The sequence below is a fragment of the Myotis yumanensis genome, unplaced genomic scaffold (genome assembly GCF_028538775.1).
Source record: "Myotis yumanensis isolate MYYU_CA2020_CCGP unplaced genomic scaffold, mMyoYum1.0.hap1 SCAF_1, whole genome shotgun sequence".
Classification (NCBI taxonomy): domain Eukaryota; kingdom Metazoa; phylum Chordata; class Mammalia; order Chiroptera; family Vespertilionidae; genus Myotis; species Myotis yumanensis.
In genome coordinates, this window is record NW_027223752.1 from 186,889,358 (window position 1) to 186,914,803 (window position 25,446).

Sequence of the window (25,446 nt, forward strand, 5' to 3'; positions counted from 1 at the left end):
CTCAACCTTCTGGCCCTTTAAATACAGTTCCTCATGTTGTGACCCCCAACCATAAAATTATTTTTGTTGCTACTTCATAACTGTAATTTTGCTACTGTTATGAATCGTAATGTAAATATCTGATATGCAGAATGGTCTTAGGCGACCCCTCTGAAAGGGTCGTTCGATCCCCAAAGGGGTCGCGACCCACAGGTTGAGAACCGCTGACTTAGAACAATTAAACCTCACCCATCTATTCTAAATGACATTCTTGACTCCAAAATCTTAATTGAGTATCAAATCACTCATGGATACTGTTCTATGAAACAGATAAACCTGAAAATTTCCGTGGCTTAACACAACAAAGGTTTATTTCTCTTTTATATCACAGTGTGATGTAGATTGGGTAGCTCTTCTACTTGGCTCTCCTCCAAGTGGTGACTCAGGGATTCAAGCTGCTTTTATTTTGCAACTCTGCGGTCTTGGAATACTTCTTTTCCAGCTGCATGGACAAGAGCTAGAGAGAGAGGGTATGGATAAGGTACATCCTTCTTGGATTAGAAGTGACACATCACTTTGGCTCGAATTCCATTGTTTAGAATTAATGACATGATTCTGCCAGGATTCACAGGGGATAGGAAATGGAGAGGAGTGCGTGAATATTTGGGGAGAATCAGTAATCTTTGCCACAGACAAATTGCTTCCATTATGTTATTCTGTGTCCTTTTTCTTCTCATGGTAACTTTCTCTTAGAATTAGTATCAAGAAAATGCTTTCCTCTTCTAAAGAGCTCCTTCCTGCCTCCCTCCCTCCTTCTGTCCCTCCCTCCCTCCCTCTCTCTTTTCCTCCCTCCCTCCCTACTAAATTTAATGCTAATACCTACTTGATCTTAGATTTTTGGTAGCATCATCTATCCTATTCCTCTACTGGGTTTCTGAAATCATTTTATGATTTTATTCTTAACTGACCTATTGTATTTGTATTTATTTTAAGTTGCTACCCTCCTTTCTAGTTCTAGCTGGTGTATTGATAAGGTTTTTTTGTTGTTATTTTTGGTTGCAAGAGAAAAGCCAAGTAATAGTGGTTTAAGCAACAAGGGCTTTATTATCTGACATGACAAGCCTGGCAGTTTAAGGATTGGTTAAGTCAATTGTACATTTAATATCATAGAGTACCATGTGCATTTTATTTTTCTCCTATGTAAATCGCAGTGTTTCCCTGCCTTGTCATGGATAGCTTGGTAGTTCTAGATGTCACATGTCATGATAAACCTTGGTCAGTCCTGGTCCTTGTGATGCAGGAGACACATCATGCTCACAGACATGATGGCCATAATGGTCATTATGACATGGTTGCAGTGTAGTGCCACTAAACATGCATCATGTCTAGTCATTCTATAATATCATATTATATAACCTGTGGAAAATACTGCAAAATAATGCTGGTGGCAGGATAAGAAATTGAACCAGAGTTGGATGTTAGATCCAGGAAAATGGCTTGTTGAAACAAGTTTTTGCAATCATATAAAGAAATCAACTTGGCATATTAGGTGATCTGTTTGGCAGGGGGTGGTAGTAATAGAAATGATGATAGTAAAAAGCAACTGGATTCTGGATATAGATAGAAGGATTTGCTGATGAATTGGATATTAGGAGTGAGAGAGGCAGAGATGTTGAGAATGGCTCCAAATTTTGGGCCTGAATGATAGGAGGAACGGAGTTGATATTTACTGACATGGGGAATACTAAAGAACTTGGTGTTGTTTCGTAAAATAAGATATATTAGGTTGTTAGCAACTACTAAAGGTAGGACACTGTATGGAGTCTGGACTGAGATTGAGATAGAGAGCTAACAAGATGGAGAGCTGGAATCAGAGCACTGCCCCAGGTCCTAGGATCCAAACAGGTAGATGAAGTACCTATCATGGGCAAGGGCCATTCCTCTTGTCCCAGGCTACATTCACCTCCAGGAATCATTGGCTACAAGTGTTCAATTTGCAAAGAGCTCTGATACCCTCTACTCACCCAGCCCTCCGAAGAGACCTGCAATGTGGTGATTGCTCTTATGCCCATGACCAAGGACTTTAAAACAATTTCAGAAGAGTTGCTACTCATTCATTCATTTACCAAACATTTATTACATGCTGGCTGTAGGTCAGGAAATAAGCCCCAGCTCTCCTGAAATGAGGCCTTTCTATAATTTACTTCAACATGTTGATTCCTGCTTCCCTCTCCACCTAAATTTGCCTCCCAAATTTTCCCTTTCCATTGTGGTTTTAAAGTGTTTAAATATTCATAAATACTCCTCCTTTCAAGAAGGGGAGACGAATGTCCCTCGCCATGAATGTGGGCTGGTTTGTTTGTAATTAATTAAAAAAAAAAGCAGAAGTGATGATGTGTAATTTCAGTTGCCATATCATAAAAGGGACTGCGACTTCCTGTTCTCTTGCTCTCTGTCTTGGGTCACTTGCTCTGGGGGAAGCCAGCTGCCATACTGTGCACAGACCTATGAAGAGGACCACAGAGTGAAGAACTGAGGCCTCTGACCAAGTGTCCTTGCAACAGATCTTCTAGGCCCAACCAAACCTTAAAAGGAGACTACAGCCCAGCCTACATTTTTACTACATCTCCATGAGAGACCCTGAGCTAGAACCACATTAATAAGCTGCTCTTGGATTTCTGACCCTCAGAAACTGAATGAGATAATAAATACTTGTTCTTTTTTTAAATTAGATTTAAAAAATACTGAAAAAATAAGAAAAAAGGGCAATCTGTAATTTCACCAAAAAGAATAACATCTATCTATAGGAAAATTCCAATAATATAAAGAGGAAAAATTAAAATAAAACTCTCCTCCCTTCTCTGATCTCTACTGTATTCTTTAGTTTTATTTAGATACAATTGCCATATAACATTGTTTTAGTCCAAGGTGTACGACATAATGACTTGATACGTATATATATTGTGAAATTATTACTACAATAGGTTTGGTTAACATCAATCACCCCTGATCTTTACTTCTTCATGACCAAGGTGACCAAGTTATTCTTCCACAGCATTTTCATGCATATGCAATATATGTTTATCCATTTAAGATGTTCACGAAAAGTTCATATTACACTTTTTTGAAAAACTTACATCCTGCCCTGGCTGGTGTGGCTTAGTTGGTTGGGTGTCATCCCATGCACCAAGAGGTTGCTAGTTTGATTCTGTTTGGGGCACAGGCCCAGGTTGTGGGCTCAACCCCCAATGGGGGCATGCAGGAGGCAGCTGATCCATGTTGTGCTCTCACCTGGATGTTTCTTCTCCCTTCCTCTCTCTCTAAATATCAATAAAAACTATTATTAAAAAAACCCTTACATCTTGAGGACATATGTCTTTATACTGGTATATACACATCTATCTTACTCTTTTTTTTGTTTACTATTTTTATTTTTTTTTTATCAACAATTACTTTATTTATTTTTTAAAATCTTTATTGTTGAGGCTAGAGGCCTGATGCACAAAATTTGTGCAAGGGGCTCGGCCCCCACAGCCGCAGCGGCTGCCTCGGCCCTCACAGCCCCGGCTTCGTCTGGAAGGTCATCTGGAGGGACGTCCAGTATAATTAGCATATTATGCTTTTATTATTATAGATTATTACAGATGTCCCTCTTTCCCCCCCCCCCCCCCCCATTACCCCCTTCCACCTGGTTCCTGCCCCCCCCAGACCTTTGCCACCCTATTGTCTGTGTCCATAGGTAATGCAAATATGCATATAAGATCTTTGTTTAATTTCTTCCTGCCCTCCCTCCCCATTTCCCTCTGAGAATTGTCAGTCTTTTCCATCTCCATGCCTATTTTATTCACCAGTTTATTCTGTTCATTAGATTTTCTATTGCTTTGTTTTGATTTTTAGATTCAATTGTTGATAGGTATGTATTTGTTGCCATTTTGTTGTTCATATTTTTTATCTTTTTCTTCTTCTTCCTCTTTTTAAAGAATACCCTTCAACATTGCATATAATACTGTTTTGGTGGTGATGAACTCCTTTAGCTTTTTCTTGTCTGTGAAGTTCTTTATCTGACTTTCAATTCTAAAGGATAGCTTTGCTGGGTAGAGTAATCTTGGTTGTAGGTTCTTGCTATTCATCACTTTGAATATTTCTTGCCACTCCCTTCTGGCCTGCAAAGTTTCTGTTGAGAAATCAGCTGACAGTCGTATGGGCATTCCCTTGTAGGTAACTGATTTTCTTTCTCTTGCTGCTTTTAAGATTCTCTCTTTGTCTTTAGCCTTTGGCATTTTAATTATGATGTGTCTTGGTGTGGTCCTCTTTGGGTTCCTCTTGTTTGGGACTCTCTGTGCTTCCTGGACTTGTAAGTCTATTTCTTTCACCAGGCAGGGGAAGTTTTCTGTCATAATTTCTTCAAATATGTTTTTAATATCTTGCTCTCTCTGTTTTTCTGGCACCCCCATAATTCAGATGTTGGTACGCTTGAAGTTGTCCCAGAGGCTCCTTACACTATCTTCATATTTTTGGATTCTTATTTCTTTTTGCTCTTCTGGTTGGGTGTTTTCTGCTTCTTTATATTTCAAATCATTGATTTCATTCTCAGAATCCTCTACTCTACTGATGAATCCCTGTATTATTCTTTATTTCTTTCAATCAATGTATGCTTAATTTCTAGTTGGTCCTTTTTTTTGGCATTCTCACTAAGATCCCTGAAAGTCTCACTAGGTCCCTTGGAGGTTTCTAGAAGATTCTTGAATAATCTTTTTTTTAACATATTTTTTTTTTATTTCAGAGAGGAAGGAAGAGGGAGAGAGAGATAGAAACATCAATGATAAGAGAGAATCATTGACTGGCTGCCTTCTGCACACCCCATATTGGGGATTAAGCCTGCAACCCAGGCATATGCCCCTGACTGGAATCGAACCCGGGACCCTTCAGTCCACAGACCGATGCTCCATCCACCAAGCCAAATCAGCCACGGCTTGAGTAATCTTATAACTGTGTTTTTGAACTCTATATACAGTAGTTTGCTTCCTTCCACTTCTTTCATTTGTGATATGTTTATTTGTCTCCGAATTTTGGCTGCTTCCCTGTGTTTGTTTCTTCTTTTTTTAAAAAATATATTTCTTTATTGATTTTAGAGAGGAAGGGAGAGGGAGAGAGAGCTAGAAACATCAATGAGAGAGAATCATTGATCAGCTGCCTCCTGCACGCCCCCCACTGGGGATGGAGCCTGCAACCCGGGCATGTGCCCTTGGCCGGAATCGAACCTGGAACCCTTCAGTCCGCAGGCCAACACTCTATCCACTGAGCCAAACAGGCTAGGGCTGTGTTTGTTTCTATGTATTGTGTAGAGCTGCTATGTCTCCTTGAGTTGGTAGAGTGGTCTTGTATAGTAGGTGTCCTATAGGGCCCCGTGGCTCAGCCTCCCCAGTCACCTGAGCTGAGAACTCTGGTGCAACCCTTTGTGGGCTGTGAGCACAGTCTTGTTGTAGTTGAGGCTTGATTGTTGTTGGTGTCACTGGGAGGAATTGACCTCCAGGCCAATTGGCTGTGAGGACCAGCTGCGACTATAGTGGGAGAGCAACTATGCAGGAGACACCTTTATGGAGCAGGACCTGCTTCAGTGGGCTTTGGTGCTCACTGAGTCTGCCCTTTGAGTGTGTTGCTTATGGATGTGTAGAGTTGTAATCTGGCATGGTATGACACTGACCACTGGGTGCACTGGCTCTTGGCTCTCCAGGGAGGTGCAAAGTTAGCCACAGCCTGGGACCACCCAGCAGGAGCTACAGAGAGATCTGAAGATTACTCCTCTTTGTATCGAGTTTGGAAGTGCCCAGTCAAGGCCCAGCTATGAAGCAAGGCAGGCTGGTGCTGGTACTGGGTCTTGGGCCTTTTATTGATAGGGTTGGGTCTCTCTGACCCAGCTGCAGCTTGTTGAGAAATTTTAGCCTGAGCAAGGAAAGGCCAATCATATGCAAAATCCACTGTACTCAGCTTGGGTGGGGTTGTAAATTGGATGAGGCAGGGTCTTAGGGAATCATCAGGGCAAAGCAAACAGAAATGGCTTCCAGTCAGCCCTGCAACCAGGGTGGCCCCAACATAGGAACAATGATCCCTGCAAGCATCTCTGTCTGGGAGAAAGTTGCCCCTAAGTTCCTGCCCCAATGCCAGACAATCCAGTTCCTCCTAATATGTGTCTGTGTCCCCCAAAGCCTTGCCCTGGTGCTGGGGCTCAGAGGAAGCAGGACCTTGACAGTTCAGTTTGTGGTGCGAGCCTTTGAAGAGGAGCAGCTTCTGCGTCACTGAGGCCCAATCTCACTGGTTTTCACAGCCCATAGTTACGGGGACTTCTCTTTCTAGCTCTGGGACCCCTTGCTCCTCATGGGCAGCCTCCACAGAGATGATCCCCCTCCCGATTAAAAAAGCGGCACACATGGGCTTCAGACCAGCCCGTTCTACACCTCTGCACCTCCTACCAGTCTCAGTGTGCTTTCTCTTTTACTTATCTAGTTGTAGTACTTTCATTCAGTTACCTTTCCAGCAATTACGGATGATGGTAGTTCTGTATTTTAGTTGTAATTTTGATGTGGTTGTGGGAGGCAGTGAGTACAGGCATTTACCTACACTGCCATCTTGGTTCCTTCTATCTTATTCTTTTTAATGGATTTTCCATTATTTGAATGTATCAGATTTCTTTTAATCAGTCCTCATATGTGGATATTCAGGATATCTTCAGATTCTTTTCCATTATAAAAATGTTGTTATAAACATTTTCATGTTTTTGTGAGTACCCTCAGGTAAATTTCTAGTGGTAGAATTCTGACATTAAAAGGTATGTGCATTTATTTATTTATTTATTTATTTTTAAAATATATTTTATTGATTTTCCACAGAGAGGAAGGGAGAGGGATAGAGCGTTAGAAACATCGATGAGAGAGAAACATCGATCAGCTGCCTCCTGCACATCTCCCACTGGGGATGTGCCCGCAACCCAGGTACATGCCCTTGACCGGAATCGAACCTGGGACCTCTCAGTCCGCAGGCCGACGCTCTATCCACTGAGCCAAACCGGTTTCGGCAAAGGTATGTGCATTTAAAGTTGATACTATACCCCTACTCCCCAGTCTTTACCCCCAATTTTTTAATCATTATTTTTTCTTTATTGATTAAGGTATTACATATGTGTCCTTATTCCCCCACAGCCCCCCACTCATGCCTTCACTCCCCTGGTGTCTGTGTCCATTGGTTATGCTTATATGCATGCATACAAGTCTTTTGGTTGATCTCTCCCCTTTACCCCCACCCTCCCCTACCTTCCCTCTGAGGTTTGATGGTCTGATCGATGCTTCTCTGTCTGTGGATCTATTTTGGTTCCTTAGTTTATGTTCTTCATTATATTCCACAAATTAGTGAGATCATGTGATATTTATCTTTCTCTGACTGGCTTATTTCGCTTAGCATAATTCTCTCCAGTTCTATCCATGCTGTTGCAAATGGCAAGAATTCCTTCTTTTTTTTTTTTTTTTTTTTTTACCACAGCATAGTATTCCATTGTGTAGATGTACCACAGTTTTCTAATCCATTCATCTACTGATGGGCACTTAGGCTGTTTCCAGATCTTAGCTATGGTGAATTGTGCTGCTATGAAGATAGGGGTGCATATATCCTTTCTGATTGGTGTTTCTAGTTTCTTGGGATGTATTCCTAGAAGTGGGATCACTGGGTCAAATGGGAGTTCCATTTTTAGTTTTTTGAGGAAACTCCATCCTGTTCTCCACAGGGGCTGCACCAGTCTGCATTCCCACCAGCAGTGCGAGATGGTTCCTTTTTCTCCGCATCCTCACCAGCACTTGTCATTTGTTGATTTGTTGATGATAGCCATTCTGACAGATGTGAAATGGTACCGCATTGTCATTTGCCCCCAGTTTATACTGACAAAGCATGAAAATGCTATTTTCCCACAAACTTGTGAATATTTAATAGTAGGCATCTTTTACCATGTTCTTGCCATTTATTTTTTCTTTGAGAATAGGTAGTGCTTAGTAGAGTGCTTGTCTTGTAATTGATAAATAATAATAGCAATGTGCAGCATTTTTTGAGCCTTTTTGTATTTAATTTTAATTTTATTTATTTTTTACAGAGAGGAAGGGAGAGAGATAGAGTTAGCAACATCGATGAGAGAGAAACATCGATCAGCTGCCTCTTGCACACTCCCTACGGGGGATGTGCCCACAACCAAGGTACATGCCCTTGACCGGAATCGAGCCTGGGACCCTTGAGTCTGCAGGCTGACGCTCTATCCACTGAGCCAAACCGGTTAGGGCACCTTTTTGTACTTTAGATATATCTTAATACTTACAGAGAATGAAGTAGGCACTATTATTATATGCCTATGACTGGTGGGAAAACAGAGAGAGGTTAAACAAATTGCTCAAGGTGCCACAACTAGAAAGGTTGGATACAAATGATACTGAATCTAAAAAAGTAAAGAATAATTGTTGAATGAATGAAAGATGATTAGTTTGTTTCCTTTGCTCATTTTTATATTGAATTATTTTTCTTTTTGTATTGGTAGAAGCTTTTCTATTTTATTTATTTATTTATTTATTTATTTATTTATTTAAATCTTTATTGTTCAGATTATTACATTGGTTCCTCTATTTTCCCACCATAACTCCCCTCCACCCAGTTCCCACCCCACCCTCCGCCCTTACTCCCCACCCACGGTCCTCATCCATAGGTGCACGATTATTGTCCAATCTCTTCCGGCACCCCCCACACCCCTTTCCCCTCCAAGAATAGTCAGTCCATTCCCTTTCTATGTCCTTGATTCTATTATAATCACCAGTTCATACTGTTCATCAGATTATTTATTCACTTGATTTTTAGATTCACTTGTTGATAGATGTGTATTTGTTGTTCATAATTTGTATCTTTACCTTTTTCTTCTTCTTCCTCTTCTTAAAGGATACCTTACAGCATTTCATATAATACTGGTTTGGTGGTGATGAACTCCTTTAGCTTTTTCTTATCTGTGAAGCTCTTTATGTGACCTTCACTTCTGAATGATAGCTTTGCTGGATAAAGTAATCTTGGTTGTAGGTTCCTGGTATTCATCACTTTGAATATTTCTTGCCACTCCCTTCTGGCCTGCAAAGTTTCTGTTGAGAAATCAGCTGACAGTTGTATGGGTGCTCCCTTGTAGGTAACTGACTTTCTTTCTCTTGCTGCTTTTAGGATTCTCTCTTTGTCTTTTGCTCTTGGCATTTTAATTATGATGTGTCTTTGTGTGGTCCTCTTTGGATTCCTTTTGTTTGGAGTTCTATGCGCTTCCTCGACTTGGAAGTCTATTTCTTTCACCAGGTAGGGGAAGTTTTCTGTCATTATTTCTTCAAATAGGTTTTCAATATCTTGCTGTCTCTCTTCTTCTGGCACCCCTATAATTCGGATGTTGGTACACTTGAAGCTGTCCCAGAGGCTCCTTACACTATCTTTGTATTTTGGGATTCTTTTTTCATTTTGCTTTTCTGGTTGGATGTTTTTTGCTTCTTCGTATTTCAAATCTTTGACTTGATTCTTGCGATCCTCTGGTCTGCTGTTGGGAGTCTGTATAATATTCTTTATTTCAGTCAGTGTATGCTTAATTTCTAGTTGGTTCTTTATCACAACATCGAGGGTCTCACTAGATTTCTTGAGGATCTCACTACATTTATCGGCAGTTTCTAGAAAATTCTTGAAAAACCTTAAAAGTGTGGTTTTGAACTCTATATCCAGCAGTTTGCTTTCCTCCATTTCTGTCATTTGTGTCCTGTTTCTTTGTCTCGGCATTTTTTATGCTTCTCTGTGTTGATAGAGTGGCTTTCTGTGCTAAGTGTCCCAATTACCTCAGGTAGACACTCTTGGTGCACCCCCTTGTGGGCTTTGTGCACAGTCTTGTTGTAGTTAAGCCTTGATTGTTGTAGGTAAAACTGGGAGGATTTGACCTCCAGGCCAATTGGCTGTGAGAATCAGCTGTGTCTACAGTGGGAAAACTTCTGTGCTGGAGACATCCTTATGGGGCAAGACTTGCTTCAGTGGGGCTTTGGTGCTTACTGAGTCTGCCCCCTGAGTGTGTCCCTTATAGATCTGAGGAGTTGTAATTGGATAGTTCCACTCTGACCACTGGGTACACTGGCTCTTGGATCTAAGGAGGTGCTAATCTAGCCTCTGCCCAAGGCTACCCAGCGGAAGTCAGCTGTAAAAGCAATGCAAGTTGGCCTAGGGCCATGGGGCAGCTGCAGTTTGTTAAGTTATTTTCAGATTACAAAGGGCCAGGCCTTTCATATGCAAAAGCCTCCTTGGGCAGGGCGGGGTCCCAGGGGATCAACAGGGCTGGCCGAGCTAGCGAGCAGTATGGCTGCTCTCAGTCCTGCCTTCAGAGGTCCTGGCAATCGCTGTGAGTGCCTCCGAGAGAAAGCTGCCCTCAAGTTCCTACAGATGCCAGACAGTCCCGTTTCTCCCGTATGAGTCTGGGCCCCCAGAGACTTGCCCGGAACTGGAGCTCAGAGCCTGAGACTCCCTCCCGATTGAAAAAGACAATCGTGTCCTCAGCCGCCAGCCCTCTCCGCATGCACCTCTGCACCTTTGTATTTTACTTCCGCACCGCACCTCTTCTGAGTCTCAGTATGCTTTTCTCTTTCCTTCTAGTTGTAGAAATTCCACTTAGCCAGCCTTCCTGTGGCTCTGGATGATGTCCATTATGTCTTTTAGTTGTATTTTTGAAGTGGTTGTGCGAGGCAGCAATCTCCGGTGTTTACCTATGCCGCCATCTTGGTTTCTCCTGGTAGAAGCTTTTTTATAGATTATGAATATTAACTCCTTTCCTATTCTATGTGTTACAAATATGCCCTCCGTCACCCCCCTCACCCCCTGTGACTTGTCTTTTTAAAAAAATATATATTTTATTGATTTTTTTACAGAGAGGAAGGGAGAGGGATAGAGAATTAGAAACATCGGTGAGAGAAAAACATCGATCAGCTGCTTCCTGCACACCTCCTACTGGGGATGTGCCCACAACCAAGGTACATACCCTTGACCGGAATCGAACCTGGGACCTTTCAGTCCGCAGGCCGACGCTCCATCCACTGAACCAAACCGGTTAGGGCCCGTGACTTGTCTTTAACTTATTTATTTTCTAGATTTTGGTGTTCATTTTTTCTTCACATCAGAAAACCCGAAAGCAGTAGTTAAAAATATGACCCTAGATATTGTTGTTAAAACTTGTACTGGCCATTTGAAAAAAGTAGTGATAATACTTTAGGTAAACAGAGGAGCTATGACGTGGGTAATATAAAGTCTCACTAAGTTAATCTAAATATGAAAAATAATCTCAAGGGAATTATTTACTTTCTTCACATTGAGATACTTTAAAATTACAATTCCCCTTTAGTCATATTTATAATTGAAAAAGAAGGAGTTGGGGGGTTTTATATGTATTAGATTGACATTTGGGGAAATGAGTTTTTACTTCATCTGTAATAAATGAATCCTAATCATTTAAGTGGCTCTGGGCTAAGGGAACGATAGCGACTTCCTGTTCTCATTTTTTTTTCACTCTTTGAAATGCTCATTTCAGTCCTATGAAACTCTCCCATCCTTCTGGCTGAGTCACATGTTACTTCCCTTGAGGCCTGTAACCCTTCTCTGATCCGTTGAAGCATTAACAAAACCCCTCACCTGAGGATATTATTGATTGATAGAGAGAGAGAGAGAGAGAGAGAGAGAGAGGACATTGATGTGAGAGAGAAACATTGATTAGTTGCCTCCCCTATGCACCCTGACCAGGGATCAAACCCACAACCTTTTGGTGCATGAAGTGATGTCCAACCAACTGAGCCACCTGGCCACCTGGCTAGGGCCTCCTAAAGCATTTTTTATAGAGACTCTCTGGCCGTCATAGAATCTTTCTTGCTCTTAGAGCCCCAAATTTGTTTAGGTGTTCACTTTCCATCCTGTGTCTTCAGGGATGTGATCATGCTGTCATCCTAGAAGTCAAATCAGAATTGGTTGAAGCCTAAGCCAGTTTTCTCAAACTTTATCATGTCTCACCTTCACCTGGAGGGCTTGTTAAGACAGATTGCTGAGCTCCACTCCCAGAATATCCGAATCAATATGTCTAGGTGGGGCATTCCTAACTGTACTTTGAGATTTCACTGATCTAAGCTGGTCATGATCTAGTATCCTTTGCCTATGATTGGTTTAGGGACATTATTTTTGATCTTCTCTATTATGTCATGCAGATGATCACACCTGAAAAATGACACAAAAAATGATTTTTCAGATGATAGCTTTCACTATGTACTGTGTAAAATATGGTCACTATTTTATATAATTTCTGTGCTTTTGTTTGTAAAGACTGTGCCCATTACACAGACCAAGAATATAAACACACAGGGATGCATAAAGATGTGTTTGCAGCTATGCCATTTAGGTTAATTGGGTTTGTGCGAAAATCTGATACATGGACTTGAATGTCAGAATTGCCTATGTTTGAATTATGCTTTTTTTGCACTGTGGTAACTTCATGAACTTGGGCACATTAGTTAATATCTTGGCCTTTGATTTTTTTCAACTGTAAAACGGGGCTAATCATCCTGATCTCTTGGAGTTGTTGTGAATGTTAATAATAATGTTTGCAATGTGCCTGTCATATAGTAGAAACTCAAGAAAAGGTGGCTAATTTCCAGGGCTTCTAGGCTAGTAGAAATTTGGCTCTTAGGTTTCAAGTTCCTCCCACCAGTCTCCTAATAGCCACATTCTTAGTTAATACTGTATGCTTATTCTGGTTCCATCTGTCATTCCCTTGGCACCTACCTACCTATTTTATGGGCCAGCACTCTCATTGGGAATAGAAAGTAAAATGGAGATTGCAGCAGGCATAGCTTTGTCCCTCACTCTCTGGGCCTCTGTGTCTTGGTGAATGTAGCTATACTTCTAAATGGTGAAAATGTCACTAACAGATAATCCTTGGTTCCGTTTTAGCTGATCAAAAGAATATTTTTTGAATTGTTTATTGAGGGCCAAACCATTTAATATTACTTCTAGTCATTTGTGAAATGTATTCAGGAAGATGTTGTGAAAGGGTGGCCTCCTTTAAGGTTTTCTTCTTCCTTTTCAGTGTAGATTCAATGAGAAGAGCTGAGAAAACCTAGAAGCCATGGGCTATAGGACTTATTGTTATTCCTCAAGCCACTTAGACCTTAACCAAATATTAAGAAAATTGAAAATTAAAAAAAAGCCATGATGAAGCCACCTTTTATCCTAATGTACTTCTATATTTGGTGCATATAGTCAATACTGTTTAATAACATTCATGTGACTACTTCATGCATGATTACTATTTATTTATTTATTAAAAAAAAAATATGGAACGTTTCACGAATTTGCGTGTCATCCTGGTACAGGGGCCATGCTAATCTTCTCTGTGATCATTTCAGTTTTAGTATATGTGCTGCCGAAGTGAGCACATTAGCTATTCATTTAAAATATAATTTATCTGTAGGACAAAGGTTAACTCTGTCTGTTTTTGTGAAAACTCTGACTCCTCAAGCCATTGGAACTTTTCAAAGTTAGATTTCCACTGCACTTGTAACTATTTCAAGGCTGGCTTCCAAATCTGTTCCATTGGTGCTGTGGGAACTTCTAGAGTTGTGCATGGCACATCATTATAATTTATACCTCTTTCTCGTTTCGATGCTTTTAATATTCTTTAAAAAGCTGGAAAGGCTGTAGAAAATACTGTGCAGGGGAAAAGCACTATAGTAATTTTATTTTCTTCTTTTTCCATTATTGCACTTTATCTTTATGTTTTAAAGTATAAGTTGCTTAAATTCTCAACCAAAAAAAAAAAAAAAAAATCAGTGTTAAAGTAGACAACAATACAGGATTCCAAAACTGGCCTTTGCTCCATCTAAGGATAATCAGATTCTAAGGATAGTTTCTAATCAATTTATACATCATTAGAAGCCACGTATATTAAACCAGTTTGGATTATCTGTGATTATCACTCAAACTTATTTACTAATTATTTTTCTAAATAGCCAGATAAATCTCCACCCAGTCTTTCCCCTCTGATAGTCCCGTAAGAAATCATTTTGCTATTAGCCTGGAAACAGTCCAAAAGCAGAACAGTGTGGTGGCAGTCTGCAGTGAGGCCTCAAGGGAGACATCAGATGTTGGTTCAAATGTGACTGTTATGCTCTTGATCCCACAGCTGAAAGCGAAGTTGCAGTGTCTCTGTAAAGGCTGGATCGGCGTGTTCTGTCTCTGGCAGCTCATCAGCTTCTGGGAGGTGCAATCTAAAAACTATCAGTGGACTCCTGGGCATTGTCTTTAATCTGGGTCTTTTTGGGGTTTTGAAATATGGCTGGAGTAACCAATTTAAAAGCAAATGCTAATCATGCAGCAACCAGCTGTATGAGCAGCTCTCATCTGGGATTTACAAACACTTTGCAAAACATAAGTCATTAATCTTCAGAGTGGCTTTCTGGAGTCAGAAACATCCATCTCCACCCCTCTTTGCCACTGGGAAATCTAGGCTTTCAAAGGCACAGTGTAGGACGGCACCCAGGTCCCAGGTGGGTCCTGTAAGGCAAACTGTGGTCCGAGCATCGAGCTCTGGAATGGATCTCGTGAGCAAAGCACAGTGGGGCTGTGGGGAGACATGGCTAACATCGTGGGGCCACGTGTGGGTCTGTGGAAGTGTTGGCTCTTCCGGGACCCCACTCAACTGCTATGCGTGACTGAGGAAATATTAATGGGAAAAGACTGAGCTGTTACTTAGGGCTTCAGTCTTTTCCTTTCTTTTTTTTTAATTAAATCTTTATTATTCAGTTTATTACATTTGTTCCTCTTTTTTCCCCCCATAACTCCCCTACTCTCAGTTCCCGCCCCACCCTCCGCCCTCACTCCCCACCCACTATCCTCATCCATAGGTGCACGATTTTTGTCCAGTCTCTTCCCGCATCTCCCACTCCCCTTTCCCCCCCAAGAATAGTCAGTCCATTCCCTTTCTATGTCCTTGATTCTATTATAATCACCAGTTCATTCTGTACATCATATTATTTATTCACTTGATTCTTAGATTCACTTGTTGATAGATGCATGTTTGTTGTTCATAATTTGTATCTTTACCTTTTTCTTCTTCTTCCTCTTCTTAAAGGATACCTTTCAGCATTTCATATAATACTGGTTTGGTGGTGATGAACTCCTTTAGCTTTTCCTTATCTGTGAAGCTCTTTATCTGACCTTCAATTCTGAATGATAGCTTTGCTGGATAAAGTACTCTTGGTTGTAGGTTCTTGGTATTCATCACTTTGAATATTTCTTGCCATTCCCTTCTGGCCTGCAAAGTTTCTGTTGAGAAATCAGCTGACAGTCATATGGGTATTCCCTTGTAGGTAATTGAGCCTCTTTCTCTTGCTGCTTTTAAGATCCTCTCTTTGTCTTTTGCTCTTGGCATTTTAATTATGATGTGTCTTTGTGTGGTCCTCTTTGGATTCCTTTTGTTTGGGGTTCTCTGCACTTCCTGGACCTGTAAGTCTATTTCTTTCACCAGGTGGGGGAAGTTTTCTGTCATTATTTCTTCAAATAGGTTTTCAATATCTTGCTGTCTCTCATCTTCTGGCACCCCTATAATTCTGATATTGGTGCGCTTGAAGCTGTCCCAGAGGCTCCTTACACTATCTTCGTATTTTGGGATTCTTTTTTCATTTTGCTTTTCCAGTTGGGTGTTTTTTGCTTCTTCGCATTTCAAATCTTTGACTTGATTCTTGCACTCCTCTGGTCTGCTATTGGGTGTCTGTATAATATTCTTTATTTCAGTCAGTGTATGCTTAATTTCTAGTTGGTTCTTTATCACAACATCGAGGGTATCATTAGATTTCTTGAGGATCTCACTACATTTATCGGCAGTTTCTAGCACATTATTGAAAGCCCTCAAAAGTGCATTTTTTAGATCTATATCCTCCATTTCTGTCATGTTTTTTTGTCTTTGCACTCCCTTGTGGTCTTTGTGCGCAGTCTTGTTGTAGTTAAGCCTTGATTGTTTTCGGCAATACGGGGGTGAATTGACCTCTCTGGCAAATGCCTCTGTGCAGGGCTTGGGCAGGGCGGGTCCCAGGGGATCTACAGGGCAGGAGGAGTGAGCAGTTATGGCTGCTCTCAGTTCCGTCCCCAGCGGCTCTGCAACCGCTGCAAACCTCGGAGAGAAAGCTGCCTTCCCGCTTCTCCCGTTTGAGTCTGGGTCCCTAGAGACTCGCCCGGATCTGGAGCTCAGAGTCTGAAACTCCCTCCTGATTGAAAACAACAACCGCGCCCTCCGCCGCCAGCCCGCTCCACATGCACTCCGCACCTTAGTATTTCACTTCAGCACTGCGCCTCCTCTGAGTCTCGTATGGTTTCCTCTTTCCTCCTAGTTGTAGAACTTCCACTCAGCCAGCCTTCCTGTGGTTCTGGATGATGTCTGTTCCGTCTTTTAGTTGTATTTTTGAAGTGGTTGTTCGAGGCAGCAATCTCCGGCGTTAACCTATGCCGCCATCTTGGTTCTACCATCCAGTCTTTTCCTTTCATAGATTATTTCTTTCCATACAGGTCTCTCTTTCTTTTAAAAAAATTTATATATTTTTATTAATTTCAGAGAGGAAGGAAGAGGAAGAGAGAGATAGAAACATCAATGATGAGAGAGAATCATTGATCAGCTGCCTCCTGCATGCCCTCTACTAAGAGTCAAGCCCGCAACCCAGGTATGTGCCCTGACAGGGAATAGAACATGACCTCCTGGTTCATAGGTCAATGCTCAATCACCGAACCTCTTCCATCCTTCTGGCCGAGTATCTCTTTTTCAGAATCATTCTCTTAATTTGATTTCTCATGTCTGAAGTCATAGATTCACAGCCTTGAGAACACAAAATGCTCCCCCAGAAATTGACCATTTTTAGTCTTTCCATAAAACTTTGATAACCTGGGCAGTGGTATAAAGTTATTGACAGTGAAAACTTAGGCATTAGGGAAGAACTCTGTTCCTATTGCCTTATCTTTTCTCCTGAAAATGTCTAAAATTTATGAAGGCAGGTCCTTCATAAATGTTTTATTAATGAATTTATGAGTGAGTGAAACCATGGTGGGGGTAAGGGTTGGAAGAAAAGGACTTGTGGTGAATGGGAAAAAGCATAAATACAAAAATGTGTACTACTACAGTCCTCCTTTATGCAACTGGCAATAAGATTAGAGTTGGTATTTATAACCTTTTTTTTGCTTTTTTCCCCCCTTTAGTGTTGACACTATTACAGATAACTCCATTCCCCTGCCCTCCTTTGCTCACCTCCACCCAGCCCTCTGGCCATCACCACATGTCTGTGTGTATGGGTTATGCATATATACCAATTCCATGTTTTCTTTGCTTTCAGCCAGCACCTCAGCAAGCTGTGATGTATTTACCTGGCGGGTAACTCAAACTTCCACTCCTACTGAGTGTGGGTCTTTGGTTGTCCTGAATATATTGGGTGGCTAAGTTTTCTGTTATTTTTTTACCAATGAATAGAGTGGTACTCAGAGCCACCATCTCCTGGGTCCAGACTTACTCGCCCTAGCCCCATGCGGTAGCCAACGTTCCTGTTTCTGATCCCAGAGCCCAGCAGGTCTGTGTTTGCAGCCCTTATTTGTCACTAGATTTTATTTTTCTGTTATATCTTTGAATTATTTAAAATATATGCTGACTATGCTTTTGGAAAGGAAGGGGAATGGGTGTCACTGTGCTCTACCACATTGACACGCTGTGGAGCTCACCCTGATCCCCTCTTCAGAGCTGGCACATCCATCCCCAGCTGCTGGGAATATGGGATGCCAAAGGCTCATGGCTGCGTCCTTCACTGTGGTCGACCCTCTACTGCAGGGAACTGCCTTGTCCAAGGTTATGTCTCCTCCTGGCTGATGTGAGTGTACAGAGGCCCTTGCTTCAGTTGGGAGCAACTCTGGAGGACCATCCTAGCTTCAGAGCTTCCACAGGATCAGCTGAGAGCAATCTCATTTGCATCTGCATTGTGGTCAGCTTCCCTCTCTGCCCAGACCTGTCTTCACTACCTTACAGGTAAAATATCTCCCCAGAATACTCTGTATATCCTCCTGCAACAACCCCCCACCTTAGACTCTATTTGAAAATCCAATCAATCTAAGGCAGGCTGGAAATCCACCAGAGGAATGATTCAATGGCCCACTGAAGACATCTGTGCTTTAACTGGGATGGTGGTTGTCTATTATTTTTTCCTGGCAAACCTTCTCATTTCTGGAAATTGTTCCTTCTTTTGGAAACTGTCATTTGTGACTCAGTCACATTGTTTATTGCAAGATCTGCCATATTCTTATGGGGCCCTACTTTTTAAAATTTCTCTTTTGGCTTAATCTTATTGCTGCCTCTTGCAACCAAGTGTTCTAAACTAGTTCACTAGCTCACTAAGTTAGAACAATATTTTACAAACCAGCAAATTAATAGGCCTGGTTTATTAGATTAATTTACTGCAGCCCAGCACAAGACAGTTTTTTAATTTTTTTATTCTTTTAAAAAAAATATTATAATAAGTATTACAAACGGTATTACATATGTGTCCTCTCCCCCCCCTGCCCTTGACAATCCCCTGCCCTCCCTTACCCCCCAGTGTCTTATGTCCATTAGTTATGCTTATATGCATGCATACAAGTCCTTCGGTTGATCTCTTACTCCCCTCCCTTCTGCCCCCCAACCCTCTCTGGCCTTCCCACTGCATTTTGACAATCAGTTTGAGGCAGCTCTGCCTCTGTATCTATTATTGTTCAAAAGTTTGTAATGGTCTTTATTATCCATGAATGAGTGAGATCATGTGGTATTTTTCCTTCATTGACTGGCTTATTTCACTTAGCATAATGCTCTCCAGTTCCATCCATGCTGTTGCAAATGGTAAGAGTTCCTTCTTTTTTACAGCAGCATAGTATTCCATCGTGTAGATGTACCACAGTTTTCTAATCCATTCATCTACTGATGGGCACTTAGGCTGTTTCCAGGTCTTAGCTATGGTGAATTGTGCTGCTATGAACATAGGGGTGCATATATCCTTTCTGATTGGTGTTTCTGGTTTCTTGGGATATATTCCTAGAAGTGGGATCACAGGGTCAAATGGGAGTTCCATTTCCAGCTTTTTGAGCAAACTCCATACTGTCTTCCATAGTGGTTGCACCAGTCTGCATTCCCACCAGCAGTGCACAAGTGTTCCTTTTTCTCCACATCCTCTCCAGCACTTGTCGTTTGTTGATTTGTTGATGATAGCCATTCTGACAGGTGTGAGATGGTACCTCATTGTTGTTTTGATTTGCATCTCTTGGATGATTAGTGACTTGAGCATGTTTTCATATGTCTCTTGGCTTTCTGGATGTCCTCTTTTGAAAGGTGTCTATTTAGATCCTTTGCCCATTTTTTGATTGGATTGTTTATCTTCTTTTTGTTAAGTTGTATGAGTTCCCTATAAATTTTGGAGATTAGGCCCTTATCAGATATGACGTTGGCAAATATGTTTTCCTACGCAGTGGGTTTTCTTGTTGTTTTGTTGATGGTTTCTTTTGCTGTGCAGAAGCTTTTTATTTTGACGTAGTCCCATTTGTTTATTTTCTCTTTAGTTTCAACTGCCCTAGGAGCTGTATCAGTGAAGAAGTTGGTTTGGCATATGTCTGAGAATTTGTTGCCTTTGGATTCTTCTAGAATTTTTATGGTTTCCTGTCATACATTTAAGTCCTTTATCCATTTTGAGTTTATTCTTGTGTATGGTGTAAGTTGGTGGTCTAGTTTCATTTTCTTGCATATATCTGTCCAGTTTTCCCAACACCATTTGTTGAAGAGACTCTCTTGGCTCCATTGTATGTTCTTGCCTCCTTTGGCAAATATTAATTGAGCATATTGGTTCGGGCTAATTTCTGGACTCTCTATTCTATTCCACTGATCTATAGTCTGTTCTTGTGCCAGTACCAGGCAGTTTTGAGAACAGTGGCTTTGTAATACAGCTTGATATCTGGCATTGAGATCCCACCTACTTTTTTCTTTCTCAAGATTGCTGCAGCTATTCGGGGTCTTTTTTAAATTCCAGATGAATTTTTGGAGAGTTCGTTCTAGATCTTTGAAGTAGGCCATTGGTATTTTAATGGGAAGTGCGTTGAATTTATAGATTGCTTTGGGTAGTATGGACATTTTAATGATGTTGATTCTACCAATCCAAGAACATGGTATGTTCTTCCATCTCTTTATGTCTTCCTCTATCTCTTTTTTTCAACGTCCTGTAGTTTTCTGAGTAGAGGTCTTTTACCTCTTTAGTTAAGTTTATTCCTAGGTATCTTAATTTTTTTGGTACGATGGTAAATGGGATTGTTTTTATAATCTCTCTTTCTGCAAGTTCACTATTGGTGTATAGAAATGCCTCAGATTTCTTGGGGTTAATTTTGTATCCTGCTACATTGCCAAATTCATGTATTAAGTCTAGTAGTTTTTTGATGGAGTCTCTAGGGTTTTGTATGTATAATATCATGTCATCTGCAAATAAGGACAGTTTTACTTCCTCTTTTCCAATTTGGATGCCTTTTATTTCTTCTTCTTGTCTAATTGCAATGGCTAATACTTCCAGGACTATGTTGAACAGGAGTGGTGAGAGTGGGCATCCCTGTCTTGTTCCTGTTCTTAGGGGAAATGGTGTTAGTTTTTGTCCATTGAGTATGATGTTGGCTGTGGGCCTGTCATATATGGCTTTTATTATGTTGAGGTATGATCCTTCTATTCCCACCTTGCTGAGAGTTTTTATCAAAAATGGGTGTTGGATTTTGTCGAATGCTTTTTCTGCATCAATTGATATGACCATGTGGTTTTTTTCTTTCAATTTGTTTATGTGATGTATTACGTTTATTGATTTACGGATATTGTACCATCCTTGCATCCCTGGGATAAATCCTACTTGGTCATGGTGAATGATCCTTCTGATGTACTGTTGGATCCGATTTGCTAAGATTTTGTTGAGGATTTTGGCATCTATGTTCATGAGGGATATTGGCCTGTAGTTCTCTTTCATTGTGTTGTCTTTACCTGGTTTTGGTATTAGGGTGATGCTGGCTTCATAGAATGAGCTTGGAAGTGTTCCTTCCTCTTGAATTTTTTGTAGTAGTCTGAGGAGGATAGGTTTTAGTTCTTCCTTGAAAGTTTGGTAAAACTCCCCTGAGAAGCCATCTGGTCCTGGGCTTTTGTTTGCTGGAAGCTTTTTGATGACTGCTTCAATTTCTTCCATAGTTATAGGCCTATTGAGATTTTTAGATTCTTCCTGATTGAGTTTTGGAATGTTGTATTTTTCTAGGAATTTGTCCATTTCCTCCAGGTTGTCTAGTTTGTTGGAGTAGAGTTGTTTGTAGTATTGTTTAACAAACATTTGTATTTCTGTGGGGTCTGTTGTTATTTCGCCTCTATCGTTTCTGATTTGGTTTATTTGGGACCTCTCTCTTTGCTTCTTGGTGAGCCTGGCTAGAGGTTTGTCAATCTTGTTTATCCTTTCAAAGAACCAGCTCTTGGTTTCATTGATTTTCTGTATTGTTTTTTTGGTCTCTATTTCATTGATTTCTGCTCTAATCTTTATTATCTCCTTCCTTCTGCTCACTCTGGGGTTTTCTTGTTGCTTTCTTTCTAATTCTTTGAGTTGAAGAGTTAGATGATTTACTACCATTTTTTCTTGTTTTTTGAGATAGGCCTGTAGAGCTATAAACTTCCCTCTCAGGACTGCTTTCATTGTGTCCCATAGGTTTTGGATTGTTGTGTTTTCATTGTCATTAGATTCCAGGATGTTTTTAATTTCTTCTTTGATGTCATTGGTAACCCAATCAATATTTAATAACATGCTATTCAGCTTCCAAGTGTTTGAGTATTTTGGGTTGTTTTTATTGTGGTTTATTTCTAACATTATGCCATCGTGGTCTGAGAAGAAGCTTTTTATGATTTCAATCTTCTTGAATTTGTGGAGACTTTGCTTGTGACCCAATATGTGGTCTAATTTTGAATATGTCCCATGAGCACCTGAGAGGAATATATATTCTGTGGCTTTGGGGTGAAGTGTTCTGAAGATGTCAATTAAGTCCATCTGATCTAGTGAGTCATTTAAGATTGCTGTTTCTTTGCTGATTGTTTGTCTAGCGGACTTATCCAGTGATGTCAGTGGTGTATTAAAGTCCCCTACTATGATTGTATTGTTGTCGATCTCTCCTTTGATATCTTTCAGGAGTTTTTTATTTTTTATTTTTTAAATTAAATATTTATTGTTCAGATTACATATGTTCCTCTCCCCCTCCCCCATAACTCCCCTCCTTCCAGTTCCCGCCCCACCCTCCGCCCTCACTCCCCACCCACTGTCCTCATCCATAGGTGCACGATTTTTGTCCAGTCTCTTCCCGCATCTCCCATTCCCCTTTCCCCGCCAAGAATAGTCAGTCCATTCCCTTTCTATGTCCCGGATTCATTATAATCACCAGTTCATTCTGTACATCAGATTATTTATTCACTTGATTCTTAGATTCACTTGTTGATAGATGCATGTTTGTTGTTCACAATTTGTATCTTTACCTTTTTCTTCTCCCTCTTCTTAAAGGATACCGTTCAGCATTTCATATAATACTGGTTTAGTGGTGATGAACTCCTTTAGCTTTTCCTTATCTGTGAAGCTCTTTATCTGACCTTCAATTCTGAATGATAGCTTTGCTGGATAAAGTAATCTTGGTTGTAGGTTCTTGGTATTCATCACTTTGAATATTTCTTGCCATTCCCTTCTGGCCTGCAAAGTTTCTGTTGAGAAATCAGCTGACAGTCGTATGGGTATTCCCTTGTAGGTAATTGAGTCTTTTTCTCTTGCTGCTTTTAAGATTCTCTCTTTGTCTTTTGCTCTTGGCATTTTAATTATGATGTGTCTTTGTGTGGTCCTCTTTGGATTCCTTTTGTTTGGGGTTCTCTGCGCTTCTTGGACCTGTAAGTCCATTTCTTTCACCAGGTGGGGGAAGTTTTCTGCCATTATTTCTTCAAATATGTTATCAATATCTTGCTGGCTCTCATCTTCTGGCACTCCTATAATTCTGATATTAGTGTGCTTGAAGCTGTCCCAGAGGCTCCTTACACTATCTTCACACTTTCGGATTCTTTTTTCATTTTGGTTTTCCAGTTGGGTGTTTTTTGCTTCTTCGCATTTCAAATCTTTGGCTTGATTCTTGTGCTCCTCTGGTCTGCTATTGGGTATAATATTCTTTATTTCAGTCCGTGTATGCTTAATTTCTAGTTTCTTTATCATAGCATCGAGGGTCTCATTAGTTTTCGTGAGGCTCTGCTCAAGTTTATTGCAAGCCCTCAAAATTGCATTTTTTAGTTCCATATCCTCCATTTCTGTCATGTTTTTTTGTCTCCGCATCTTTTATGCTTTCTTGGTGCACCCCCTTGTGGTTTTTGTGCGCAGTCTTGTTCTAGTTAAGCCTTAATTGTTGTAGTTAATATAGAGGGATTTGACCACCAGGCCGACTGGCTGTGGGAATCAGCTATGTGGAAAACTTCTGTCCTCTGGGGAGGTGCTAATCTAGCCTTTGCCTGAGGCGATCCGGCAAATGGCTCTGTGCAGGGCTTGGGCGGGGCGGGCTCAACAGGGTGGGCGGAGGGAGCAGTTATGGCTGCTCTCAGTCCGTCCCCAGGGGCTCTGCCTCTCTGTCCCAGCAACTGCTGCAAACCTCGGAGGGACCGTAGCCAGACAGTCCCGCTTCTCCCGTTTGAGTCTGGGTCCCTAGAGACTCGCCCGGATCTGGAGCTCAGAGTCTGAGACTCCCTCCTGATTGAAAACGACAACCGCGCCCTCAGCCACCAGCCCGCTTTGCTCTCGCACCTCCGTACCTTTGAATTTTCCACACTGCGCCTCCTCTGAGCCTCAGAATGCTGTTGTCTTTCCTTCTAGTTGAAGAGTCTCTCCTCAGCCAGCTTTCCTGTGGTTCTGGTTGATGTCCGTTCCGTCTTTTAGTTGTATTTTTGAAGTGGTTGTTTTCAGTAGCAGTCTCCAGTGTTTACCTATGCCGCCATCTTCGATTCTCCTCCAGGAGTTTTTTTTATGAATTTGGGTGCTCCTGCATTTGGGTGCATATATGTTTACCAGGGTTATATCTTCTTGTTGTATTGATCCCTTTAGTATTATGAAGTGGCCTTCCTTATCTTTTGTTATGGCCTTCACTTTGAGATGTATTTTGTCCGATATAAGTATTGCTACCCCAGCAAGACAGGTTTTAAGACAGGATAGATGAACTAAAATTATAGTTATTTTTTTTCCTTAATGTAGTAGTACATGATCATTGTAGAAACTTGAAAGTAGGAGAAAAAAAGCTCATAATCCCACTGACCAGAAATAATTACTGTTTATTATTAACTAGAGGCCCGGTGCATGAAATGTGTGCATGAGTAGGGTCCCTAGGCCTAGCCGACGATCAGGGCCAATTGGGGCCTTCCAGCTGCCAGCTGGAGCCTTCCTTTGTTCTGTGACGCCCCCTGGTGGCAGCACATATCATAGTGAGCGGTCAAACTCCTGATCTCCTGTTCAAACTCCCAAGAGGACACTTTGCATGTTAGCCTTTTATATATATAGATTTTCACATGTCTTTCTAGTCTCTTATCTAGAGTTATAAATTTCTATGTACATATTTTGTTTTATAACAATGGGATGATACAGTTGGTAGCGCTTTAAATTGGCTTTAATATATTGTGAACATATTTCATGTAATTAAATACTCTTCTCCCATATGCTTTTTTTTAAGGTTTACTTGTGTTGTTGTTGTTGTTTTTTTTTTTAATATATTTTATTGGTTTTTTACAGATAGGAAGGGAGAGGGATAGAGAGTTAGAAACATCGATGAGAGAGAAACATTGATCAGCTGCCTCCTGCACACCCCCTACTGGGGATGTGCCCACAACCAAGGTACATGCCCTTGACCGGAATCGAACCTGGGACCCTTCAGTCCACAGGCCGACACTCTATCCACTGAGCCAAACCAGCCAGGGCTGTTTTTTTTTTTTTTTTTTTTTTTTAAATAATTCTTTATTGTTGAATTCTTTATATGTCCCCCATTTACCTCCATTAACCCCCTCCAACTCCCTACCCACTCCAGGCCTTCAGCATCCTATTGTCTATGTCCCACGTGCTTTTATAACTACATAATATTCCACCATATGGTTGTATCATAATTCATCTAATAAAACGTAAAGTTAGGTTGTTTCCAAATTGTTGCTGTCACCAGTGATATAGTGAGCGAGGTCTTAAGGCAGGTCTTTGAACACAGTTCCCTGAAGCATAATTGCTGAATTAAAATGTTTGTAGATTTTAAGACCATTGGTATGGATTACTAAACTGATTTCTGAAATGATTGTATTACCTT

At 41.0% G+C, this 25,446-nt stretch overlaps 1 non-coding gene across 1 annotated transcript; it reads right to left on the reverse strand.

The window, feature by feature from the left end:
- Positions 1-13,370: 13,370 nt before the first annotated feature.
- LOC138999899 (U6 spliceosomal RNA) lies at positions 13,371-13,478 on the reverse strand. The gene has a single exon (XR_011469473.1). It is a non-coding gene; the product is annotated as a U6 spliceosomal RNA (small nuclear RNA).
- Positions 13,479-25,446: the final 11,968 nt, after the last annotated feature.